This window comes from Phocoena sinus, chromosome 1 (assembly GCF_008692025.1).
Source record: "Phocoena sinus isolate mPhoSin1 chromosome 1, mPhoSin1.pri, whole genome shotgun sequence".
NCBI classification, from domain to species: Eukaryota; Metazoa; Chordata; class Mammalia; order Artiodactyla; family Phocoenidae; genus Phocoena; species Phocoena sinus.
Genome location: NC_045763.1, coordinates 165,165,880 through 165,176,755, shown reverse-complemented (window position 1 = coordinate 165,176,755; position 10,876 = coordinate 165,165,880). Strand labels below are relative to the sequence as shown.

At 38.0% G+C, this 10,876-nt stretch overlaps 1 protein-coding gene across 2 annotated transcripts in view; it reads left to right on the top strand.

Moving 5' to 3' along the window:
* Positions 1 to 286: 286 nt before the first annotated feature.
* DISP1 (dispatched RND transporter family member 1) overlaps positions 287 to 10,876 on the top strand; it is a 207,214-nt gene continuing 196,624 nt past the window's right edge. The window contains exon 1 of one of the 2 annotated variants that reach the window (XM_032638237.1): positions 287 to 330. The gene's annotated coding sequence lies outside the window, so the exon portion shown is untranslated. Of the gene's footprint in view, positions 331 to 505; positions 580 to 10,876 lie in introns of those variants that run through there. The other variant, XM_032638218.1, reaches the window with a different exon arrangement.

Here is a 10,876-nt window from a genome sequence, read left to right as displayed (position 1 = left end):
GGTTCATTGCCGTTAGTGCCTCCCTCGCTCCATAAAATAGGGGCTTTCGTATGTTTACAGCCTACTTGTTTAATGAGTGATATATAGCAGGTGATAAAAATTTGGATTAAGGAATGAAGCAATACTGCTTTGCGGTGTGATTAACCTCTGTTTATATTTTTGTCAACTTTCAACTAGATTGTGAGGGCAGGGGTCAGTGTCTGAGTCATCTTGCTCCTCCAGGTGCGTGAACACAGGAGACCCTTGACCAACCGACTGCAGGTCGGTTGGCTGATCCGCTGGAAAGAGAAGCAGCAGGGAGAAAGATTTTTGGCGCCTCGGCCCTTCAGGGTAAGCCCTTCTGCTCCCGTCCGTCTCTCCTCCACGAATCCTCTCTGCGATCTAGTGAGACCCCGCTGCCTCGGCAGGCAGAGAGCTCGCGGGGCGGGACTTCCGGTCCCGCTCGCGAATGCCTTCCGGCGCGAGGCGGAAGCCCGGCTCCGGGTCCTCATCGGAGCCGGAGAGTCTCAGGCACTTGTTTCCTCAGTGGATTCCTCTCCGCCCCGCCGCCGCCCCGCGCCGCGGGACGGGGGAGACCGGGTAGGGACGGGAGAGTCGGGACACCTCGCGCGGGCAGAGGGAGAACCGGGACCCCAGGTTTGAGGGAGGGGACCAGGATTGGGGGTCGGGGGACGGGGGCAGCCCTGAGGGCAGCCGTGAGGGGCTGAGGAGGGAGGCACCGGGGACCCTGAGGCCGAAGAGGCCCTGAGAAGGGGAGGAGGGTGGCGGGTGACACTGTGCAGGAGGCATCACGGAGGAGAGCAGTCCCACTTGGGGGAGTGTCCCGGCACTTGGCAGATTGTCTGTGAGGGTGGCATGAGTTGGCGAGGGTTGACTTCCAGGAGAGGTTGGAGAGGAGGGAGGCAGTCCTTCTCTGAGGGTCGTAGATGAGAAGGACGTCTTGACCTAACGGATCAGAAAGATGACCAGCCACCTACCGGATGCTGAACTCGTATTGCCTCCTTTGCAATTAATGCTGGCTTTTTGATGTGCCTTTTTAAAAAAAAATTTTTTTTTTAACCTGTGTGGATTTCGGGGAAGAATTTACATTCCCAGGGAAAACTTGAACTCTTCCTCACCCAGGTCCAACTTATGCTGCATTTCTTTGTGAAACAGATAGTGCTTTAAAGTTGTCTTCATACCAGCAAACCAACCAAAGTTTTCCTTTTGGAATCTTCTCTACCTTGCGGAGTTTAGGTTATTTCCTTTGTCATGGAATGAACTTGTAAATGCGTTTGGAATTACAGTGATAATTACATGGAAAGCCAGTGCCGTCACGTTTGCAGTTACTATTCATTGTTTTTCTGCCTAACTTTCTAATATAGTATTACTAAAAGTTATCCTGTTGTATTTAGCTTTTGAGTTTAACCAGTAAAGGCAATTTTAGATTAGGGTGCAGCCAATTACTAGCAATTCCTGTGGATTTACTGTTACTTTTTATTTCTGCTACAAAGAAAACGTATATATTTGCCATTGGTAGATTGTTAAAAAATATTGATAACCCAAGTTCTGTTGCTATATACACATTAGCATATTTAGTTTTCCTCATTGGCCATCGTGTACTATGTGGGCTCACCTTTATCATTACCAGAGGTTATTATTAATTTTAGTTATTGTCTACATTTTATTCATGTTTTATTGACTTGCAATTAATATGTACTTCCTAATCTACATCATATAGTATCTCACTTCTGCATAATTACAAAGACTGTTTTAGCTTTAGATAGATGGCAAATTTGTATTTTTGTCACAAATGGGGTGAGGTACCTAGGGAGAGCCCTAACATTGTCATTGGTGGACGGTGATATCTGATGGTTGAATCTTTTGCTTGTTTCAAGTGTTTCATATTTCAAGTGTTAACATTTTTTATTTTTAAAACTACTGTATTGGAACAGGTATCTTTTAGATCTGATTTGGTGGTCTGTCTTGCTCTAATTCAAGTAAACTAGAACAGTTTATGTTTATTGATGGCTTGGTGTCTTGCTAGCTTGTAAACTTTTTTCCCCTAGCTTTAATGAGACATAATTGACAAATCAAAATTGCATATATTTAAGGTGTACAACGTGATGATTTGATATACACATATATTGTGAAATGATTACCACAATCAAGCTAATTAACAAACCATCACTTCACATAGTTACTAATTTCTCTTTTTCTTTTTGTGATGAGAACACTTAAGATCTACTGTCTTAACAAATTTAAAATATACAACATAGTATTATTAACTATAGCTTATAAACTCTTGATGGCCTTGAAAATTTATGCTTGAGTAAGATAGATCATTTCCTTATGTTTAGGGGCACAGCTGATACTTAAAAGTGGAAAGTATCGCCTAAACATAAACAATGCTGTAACATGGAAGTGAGCAAATTGAATAGTTTTTCAAATTAGAAAGTGAAAAGATGACACTGACCTTTAAAGTTATTCGATTAACTGGTATGTAGATTTCTATATGTCTTAATCTTATTTCTTTAAAGTAGACAATACTGTTTTTCTGAAAGGTTGATCTGATTTTTCTATATAATCTTGATTTAAAAATGTGTTCTTCCCCCTTTTCCCTTGGTTTTGGGAGAAAGCCTGTAGGCCATTAGATGTTAGTTCATAGGGGAGGATGTGATCATGTTGAAACACAAGAGCCCTGCATTCTGTGGCAAGTTTCTAATTATATATCTGAGTAGTATGTTTGAAATTTGATTGTCTTGTGTTCTGGATAATCGGAATTTTTGTTATTTGTTCTAATTGTTGAGTACGTTTCTTAGCCTTCTCTAGATAAATTCTGTTTATTCTGTAGGATTTAGATGTATTTAACAGTTTAACCAAGGGTGGCGTTTTTTTTATCAGGGTGCAGCAAATTACTAGTTATTCTTATGGATTTACTATTTCTTTTTATTTCTGCTGCAGTGAAATATGTATCTGTGTATTGGAAGAACGATTAAAACAGCTGTAGTCAAAAGTGTCTTCATATACACATACTAGCACATTTTGTTTTCTTTAATAACCCGTTTGTAATATGTGAAGTAACTTGCTATATTGAGTTTTTGGTTCTGTACTCTCTGATTATCAATTTTATTGTTATCTAGTCCATTTTCAGTTATCTGCATACCCTAGTGAGAAAGGCATTCCCTGCCTTTTGATAGAATCGGGAGGATTTGTTACAGCTGAGGAATACAGCTGCTGATTTACCATCCAGCTGCTGCATTGCCTTTGATGCAAGATGGCCCTCAACAAGATTGGCTGAGACATAGTCAATCCCTTCTTTTAGTATCTCTTTTTGTCCTTTTCCTTTTGCTGAGTTAGACCTTTTTTCTCATAGTGTCTAGGATGACCTGGCCCTCAAAGTGTGATGCAGGGCGTTTAGAGCAGCCATAAAGGACTGCAATTATGTTAGTAGAGCCTTGTCTATTCTGCTGAGTCTGATCCCATAAGTCTTGGCAAATTTTCCAGCCTCCAGGCATTAAGTGATGGCTGTGAACCATTTGTTTACATTATTGTCGTTTGAAAAATAGTTTTAATACTAAATCATAATTGATCTGGATTATATAAATGGACTCTACTTAGTTTTGTTTTGAGTGAGGCATCACATTAAATTATATATGAGCTTTTCTATTAAAGTGATAATGATATACCTCACAATTACAAATACTGTAGAAAATACACTGATTACCTTTAGTCTTTGTTGTTGTTATTATTAGTTTTGTTTTTAATTTGAGATCCTGAGGAAAAGAAAAACTATTGGATAAAAGATTTTGGCAGAGGTTGGGACGGCTGACCATTACTGGTGACATATTAAGGGGTGATGTTTGGAGCTGTCTGCAATGGTTGGAAGGAGTGTCTCAACACTAAGGTTGTTTCTAATTGCCAGTGCCTGGTGATGATAAAAGGCAGAAAGACTTTTAGTTGCTTTTATTATTGTTTTAAAATACCCTACAGACAATGTGCTCCCTCTTTGCCTGCAGCTGGCTGGGAAAGAAATCCCTCCCACCTCTCCCACCTCCTTGAGAATGACCTGGCAGAGGCTGGGAAGTCAAAGTTTATACAGTTATTAGGAGTCTTGGAGAGGTTTGAGGGAAAGGTTGAAATGTGAATAAAAAACAAATACTGAAGTTTATTTTCAAAATTGAGAGGATGAAGGCATGGAGATTGATGAGAACATTGTATATGTGAGAAAACCAACCACTGTATATGCATGAAGGGGTCTTAATTACAGCAGAGGAGGGAGGGCAGGCCCTAGGAAGTGATACATAATCAAGTTCTAGACTTCCCCATAAGCACTAGTAAGATAAGAAGTATCATTCAACTCCTAATATTTTAAACCTAAATGATGACTATTTCACAGTAATTGAATAAAGTTGCAAAAATCAAGATAGTACAGGGAACCACCTGTATACCCTTTATTCAGATTCACCTATTTTTAACATTTTATCTCATTTGCTTTATCACTTAAGAATAAGAGCACTTCTTTTTTTTTTTTAACATCTTTATTGGAGTATAATTGCTTTACAATGGTGTGTTAGTTTCTGCTTTATAACAAAGTGAATCAGCTATACATATACATTTATCCCCATATCTCCTCCCTCTTGCATCTCCCTCCCACCCTCCCTTTCCCACCCCTCTAGGTGGGAGATATGGGGATATATGTATATATCAGCACCAGCTGATCTCCCTGTGCTATGCGGCTGCTTCCCACTAGCTAGCTATTTTACGTTTGGTAATGTATATATGTCCACGCCACTCTCTCACTTTGTCCCAGCTTACCCTTCCCCCTCCCTGTGTCCTCAAGTCCATTCTCTACATATGTGTCTTTATTCCTGTCCTACCCTTGGGTTCTTAAGAAGCTTTTTTTTTTTTTAGATTCCATATATATGTGTTAGCATATGGTATTTGTTTTTCTCTTTCTGACTTCACTCTGTATGACAGATTCTAGGTCCATCCACCTCACTACAAATAACTCAATTTCGTTTCTTTTTATGGCTGGGTAATATTCCATTGTATATATGTGCCACATCTTCTTTATCTGTTCATTTGTTGATGGACACTTAGGTAGGTTGCTTCCATGTCCTGGCTATTATAAATAGAGCTGCAGTGAACATTGTGGTACATGACTAATAAGAGCACTTTTGATTAAAGTAGAAAGCTCATATAAAATATATTCCCAAGTTCAACTGCTAACTTTATTTCTTTTCCTAATAAACAGTTATTTATTGGTTCTAATTCTCTGAGTTCTAGTGCTGGAAAGGACTTCGGGAGACAATGTGATTTGACTCCCTTAAAGCTAGTAAATGTTGACCAATCCAGGACAGGTAGGTTTTGAATTCTAAATGTCCATAGCGTCTTCCAGGGTCTTATCATCTTGACAGGTAGGATTCCTTTGTCTTTTTGTTGCTTTGTGGCTTATACATTTTCATTTGATGAAAACAAGCATGTAAAATGTTATTCCCTAGACCTAACTGAAATCTCCCTTGCATTCATTTAAATCCACCTTTTCTCATTCTGAATCTTGTTTCTTCTTCCTGTAGAAAACAACTGAACAACATCCTTTTTAAGAACACACAACCTGTTCTATAATAAATACCTTTTACCTTTCCTTGGGTAAGACTTTTTTTCATGAGGGTTTCTACCTAAAACATGCTTTCTATCTCTTTAGTCAAGTTACAAGGCTTTATCTTGGTTGATCTATTAGGATTCTAGGTTTTTCATATCCTTTTTCTTTTAAATTTAATTTATTATTTTTTTTATACAGCAGGTTCTTATTAGTTATCTGTTTTATACAAATTAGTGTGTATATGTCAATCCCAATCTCTCAATTCATCCCCCCCCACCACCACTTTCCCCCCTTGGTGTCCATACGTTTGTTCTCTACAGCTGTGTCTCTATTTCTGCCTTGCAAACTGGTTCATCTGTACCATTTTTCTAGATTCCACATATATGTGTTAATATATGATATTTGTTTTTCTCTTCTGACTTACTTCCCTCTGTATGACAGTCTCTAGGTCCATACACATCTCTGCAAATGACTCAATTTAGTTCCTTTTTGTGGTAGAGTAATATTCCAATGTATATATGTACCACATCATCTTTATCCATTCATCTGTCTGTGGACATTTAGGTTGCTTCCACGACCTGGCTATTGTCAGTAGTGCCGCAATGAACATTGGGGTGCATGTGTCTTTTTGAATTACGGTTTTCTCTGGGTATATGCCCAGTAGTGGGATTGTTGGGTCATATGGTAATTCTGTTTTTAGTTTTTTAAGGAAACTGCGTATTGTTCTCCATAGTGGCTGTATCAATTTACATTCCCACCAGCAGTGCAAGAGGGTTCCCTTTTCTCCACATCCTCTCCAGCATTTGTTGTTTGTAGATTTTCTGATGATGCCCATTCTGACCGGTGTGAGGTGATGCCTCGTTGTAGTTTTGATTTGCATTTCTGTAATAATTAGTGATGTTGAGCAGCTTTTCGTGTGCTTCTTGGCCATCTGTACATCTTCTTTGGAGAAATGTCTATTTAGGTCTTTTGCCCATTGTTTGATTGGGTTTTTTTTTTATATTGAGCTGCATGAGCTGTTTATATATTTTGGAGATTAATCTTTTGTCCATTGATTCGTTTGCAAATATTTTCTCCCATTCTGAGAGTTGTCTTTTCATCTTGTTTATAGTTTATAGAAAGTTGTTAAACTTTCTTTTAAGTTTCATGAGGTCACATTAATTTATTTTTGTTTTTCTTTCCATTACTCTAGAAGGTGGGTCAAAAAAGATCTTGCTGTGATTTATGTCAAAGAGTGTTCTTCCTGTGTTTTCCTCTAAGAGTTTTATAGTGTCCAGTGTTACATTTAGGTCTTTATTCCATTTTGAGTTTATTTTTGTGTATGGTGTTAGGGAGTGTTCTAATTTCATTCTTTTACGTGTAGCTGTCCAGTTTTCCCAGCACCACTTATTGAAGAGGCTGTCTTTTCTCCATTATATATCCTTGCCTCCTTTGTCATAGCTTAGTTGACCGTAGATGCGTAGGTTTATCTCTGGGCTTTCTATCCTCTTCCATTGATCTATATTTCTGTTTGTGTGCCAGTACCATGTTGTCTTGATTACTGTAGCTTTGTAGTATAGTGTGAAGTCAGGGAGTCTGATTCCTCCAGCTCCATTTTTTTCCCTCAAGATTGCTTTGGCTATTCAGGGTCTTTTGTGTCTCCATACAAATTTTAAGATTTTTTTGTTCTAGTTCTGTAAAAAATGCCATTGGTAATTTGGTAGGGATTGCATTGAATCTGTAGATTGCTTTGGGTAGTATAGTCATTTTCACAAGATTGAGTCTTCCAATCCAAGAACATGGTATATCTCTCCATCTGTTTGTTTCATCTTTGTTTTCTTTCTTTTTTTTTTTTTTTTTTTTTTTTTTTTTTTTTTTTTTTTTTTTTTGCGGTACACAGGCCTCTCACTGCTGCGGCCTCTCCCATTGCGGAGCACAGGTTCCAGACGTGCAGGCTCAGCGGCCATGACTCACAGGCCCAGCCACTCCGCGGCATGTGGGATATTCCCAGACCGGGGCACGAACCCATGTCCCCTGCATTGGCAGGCAGACTCTCAACCACTGCACCACCAGGGAAGCCCTCATCTTTGATTTCTTTCATCAGTGTCTTATAGTTTTCTGAGTACAGGTCTTTTACCTCCTTAGGTAGGTTTATTCCTAGGTGTTTTATTCTTTTTGTTGCAATGGTGAATGGGATTGTTTCTTTAATTTCTGTTTCTGATCTTTCGTTGTTAGTGTATAGGAATGCCAGAGATTTCTGTGCATTAATTTTGTATCCTACAACTTTACCAAATTCATTGATTAGCTCTAGTAGTTTTCTGGTGGCGTCTTTAGGATTATCTATGTATAGTATCATGTCATCTGCAAATAGTGACAGTTTTACTTCTTCTTTTCCAATTTATATTCCTTTTATTTCTTTTTCTTCTCTGATTGCCGTGGCTAGGACTTTCAAAACTGTGTAGAATAATAGTGGTGAGAGTGGACATCTTTGTCTTGTTCCTGATCTTAGAGGAAATGCTTTCTGTTTTTCACCATTGAGAATGATGCATGCTCTAGTTTTGTTGTATATGGCCTTTATTATGTTGAGGTAGGTTCCCTCTCTGCCCGCTTTCTGGAGAGTTTTTATTTATTTATTTATTTTTATTTTTTATTTTTTCCTGGAGAGTTTTTATCATAAATGGGTATTGAATTTTGTCAAAAGCTTTTTCTGCATCTATTGAGATGATCATATGGTTTTTATTCTTCAATTTGTTAATATGGTGTATCACATTGATTGATTTGCATATATTGAAGAATCCTTGCATCCCTGGGATTAATCCCACTTGATCATGGTGTATGATCCTTTTAATGTGTTGGATTCTGTTTGCTAGTATTTTGTTTCATATCCTTTTTAAAGTTTGGTGAACAGAGCTTAGAAGACTCTGATCAATGTAGAATAATAACAATGATAATTTATGTATAAATTATTTAGTCAGTGTGTTTCTTATACAGTCATCTGATCCTTAGGGCAAGACAGGTGGTGTCCCTATTTCTGAGGTGGAAAAACCTGAACTACAGAAGGGTTCAGTGACTTGCCCTACATCCTGTAGAGCTAGGCTGGGTTGGAACTGGGATGCAACCTTAGTCTTCTAACCCTAAATCCAGTGCCCTTTTCCACTGCATCTCACTTTGAGTTCCTTATGTACCATGTATTTTTAAATGTACCTTAGAATCACTTTGGCCCTCTCAATTCTTCTCCCCTTTTACCAGCATAACTTGCTATTAGGGAAATAAAGTGTTTGTTGACTTAACTTGTACTTTTTCTTCCGCCCTTAAAATGATATCATTGCAGAATTGGAGTGAACCTGTAGCAGTCTCTTAATCCAATCTTCTGCATGATTTGGGTACCCTCATAACACTTCTTATCCTAGAGGACTTTAGGCCCTTGCCTGAATACATAAAGAAACAAGGTGTTCACTTCCTTTTTATACAACCTTGGTTTGTTTTTGGGTGGCTCAAGTTATAAGGTTATTCTTTTATTTATAACAGATCCAAATTACCTGTTGCGTTTTTTTTTATCCATTGGTTTTAGTTATATCAGCCAGAGAAACATAGAAGATCTATTTTTTCTTTTCTATTTAAAATTTTGTCACATATTTAAAAAACTGTCTCTTATTATCTCTTCTTCAGGTTAAATAATGCCAATACCTCGATCTCTCACTATCCTGATTGTCTTATGGATGCTCTAGGTTGTCAGTATTGTGAAAATATGGCTTCTGTAATTGTCTGCACTATTTTAGATGTCTGATCAAGGCAGCAAATAGTGGGACTATTACTTCCTGTAAGGTGGACACCATACTCTTTCTATTACTGTATATTCAATATTATTGAAGTCCAAAATTGCATTAATATTTAAGCAGAAATATCTTGCTCTTATAGTAAGCATTTGGTAAGCCAAAGCTCTCCAGATTTTAGCAGGAACTCTCTGTTAGTTTGGTCCCTGCACTTGTATGGCTGATTTTTAAATTGAAATATATGACCTTACACCTACTCTGTATTAAAGTTTTCCTGCCTGTTTTTCAGCAGTCCAGCATTTTAGCCTGTAGAGATGTATTTTGTTCTTAATATTCTTGTTTGCTTCTTAGCCATCCTTTTCAGCTGTGTCTTCTTCATTTATAATACTTATCCCTTAAAGCTTGTGTTGAGTTGCGGCTGGCTTTGGGCTGATAATAGCTGAACAGCTAATGCACCTTGTAGGGTTTAGAAGCAGATCATTTGTGGATAATTTTATACAAAGTTTTCTGCAGAGAAGTATGACAAGTGCTAGTTCTCTGGACCTGGTTGCCTTATTCCCTGGGAGACCCAAGAGTTACTTATAGGCCATTTCAAAGCCTTTATTTTATTTATTTATTTATTTTTGCTCCCTACCACTCACTTTTACATGCATGTCTCTGAAGAACAGAAAAAGTAAATCATTAGAATTATGTTCCAATATACCTGTCTCTCTTAGCTCTTAAAACTAAATGTCACCACTTAACCTAGCATAGTTGAAAACTTGATTTAAAGAAAGTTTCTGGGACCTGACCTTGCTTATGTTTATGATTTTGCTTTGGAGTTTAATCTTTGAACTATATATGGACTCTTATCGACACTCTAAAGACTTAAAAACTGCCATGAACTATAAAAAGGTTTTAAAAAAAGACTTATAGAGGGAAACAGTAATTAGTATTCTTGGAAGCTAGGTTTGCCAATGGCTTTAGTCAATTAATATATGTGTGTATGTATATAACATATATATATAAAATAGACTTATGTGGAGATTATTTCCACTTTTAGTCAATGTCAAACCTTTAAGTTTTAAACTAGTAGTCTCTTATATAGACAGTGCAGATATTGAACATTTCTGCCCTCTTGGAAAATGGACTCTCAGTAGGAGCTTTGTGTCTGTTGCTCAAGGGCAGTTGCTTCAGTGATGACTGGGTTCTTTCATTGACTCTGTTAATCACTGCCAGTTCTCTTCACAATTGGGTAGAAGTAATCACAGCGACAGCTCCAGTGTACTGGAGGACTTAGAGGTCCTAAGCACTTGGCTTTCACAGTCATTTCTTGTATTTTTTTTTTTTTTTTTTTTTTTTATTTATTTATTTTTTTATGCGTTACGCGGGCCTCTCACTGTTGTGGCCTCTCCCGTTGCGGAGGACAGGCTCCGGACGCGCAGGCTCAGCGGCCATGGCTCACGTCTTGTATATTTTATAGAGAAGGGAAAAGGAGATGTGGAAGCTGCACCTATATTGAGAGATCTAGTGTTTTTCTGTAAAAATGGCTTCAGATAGC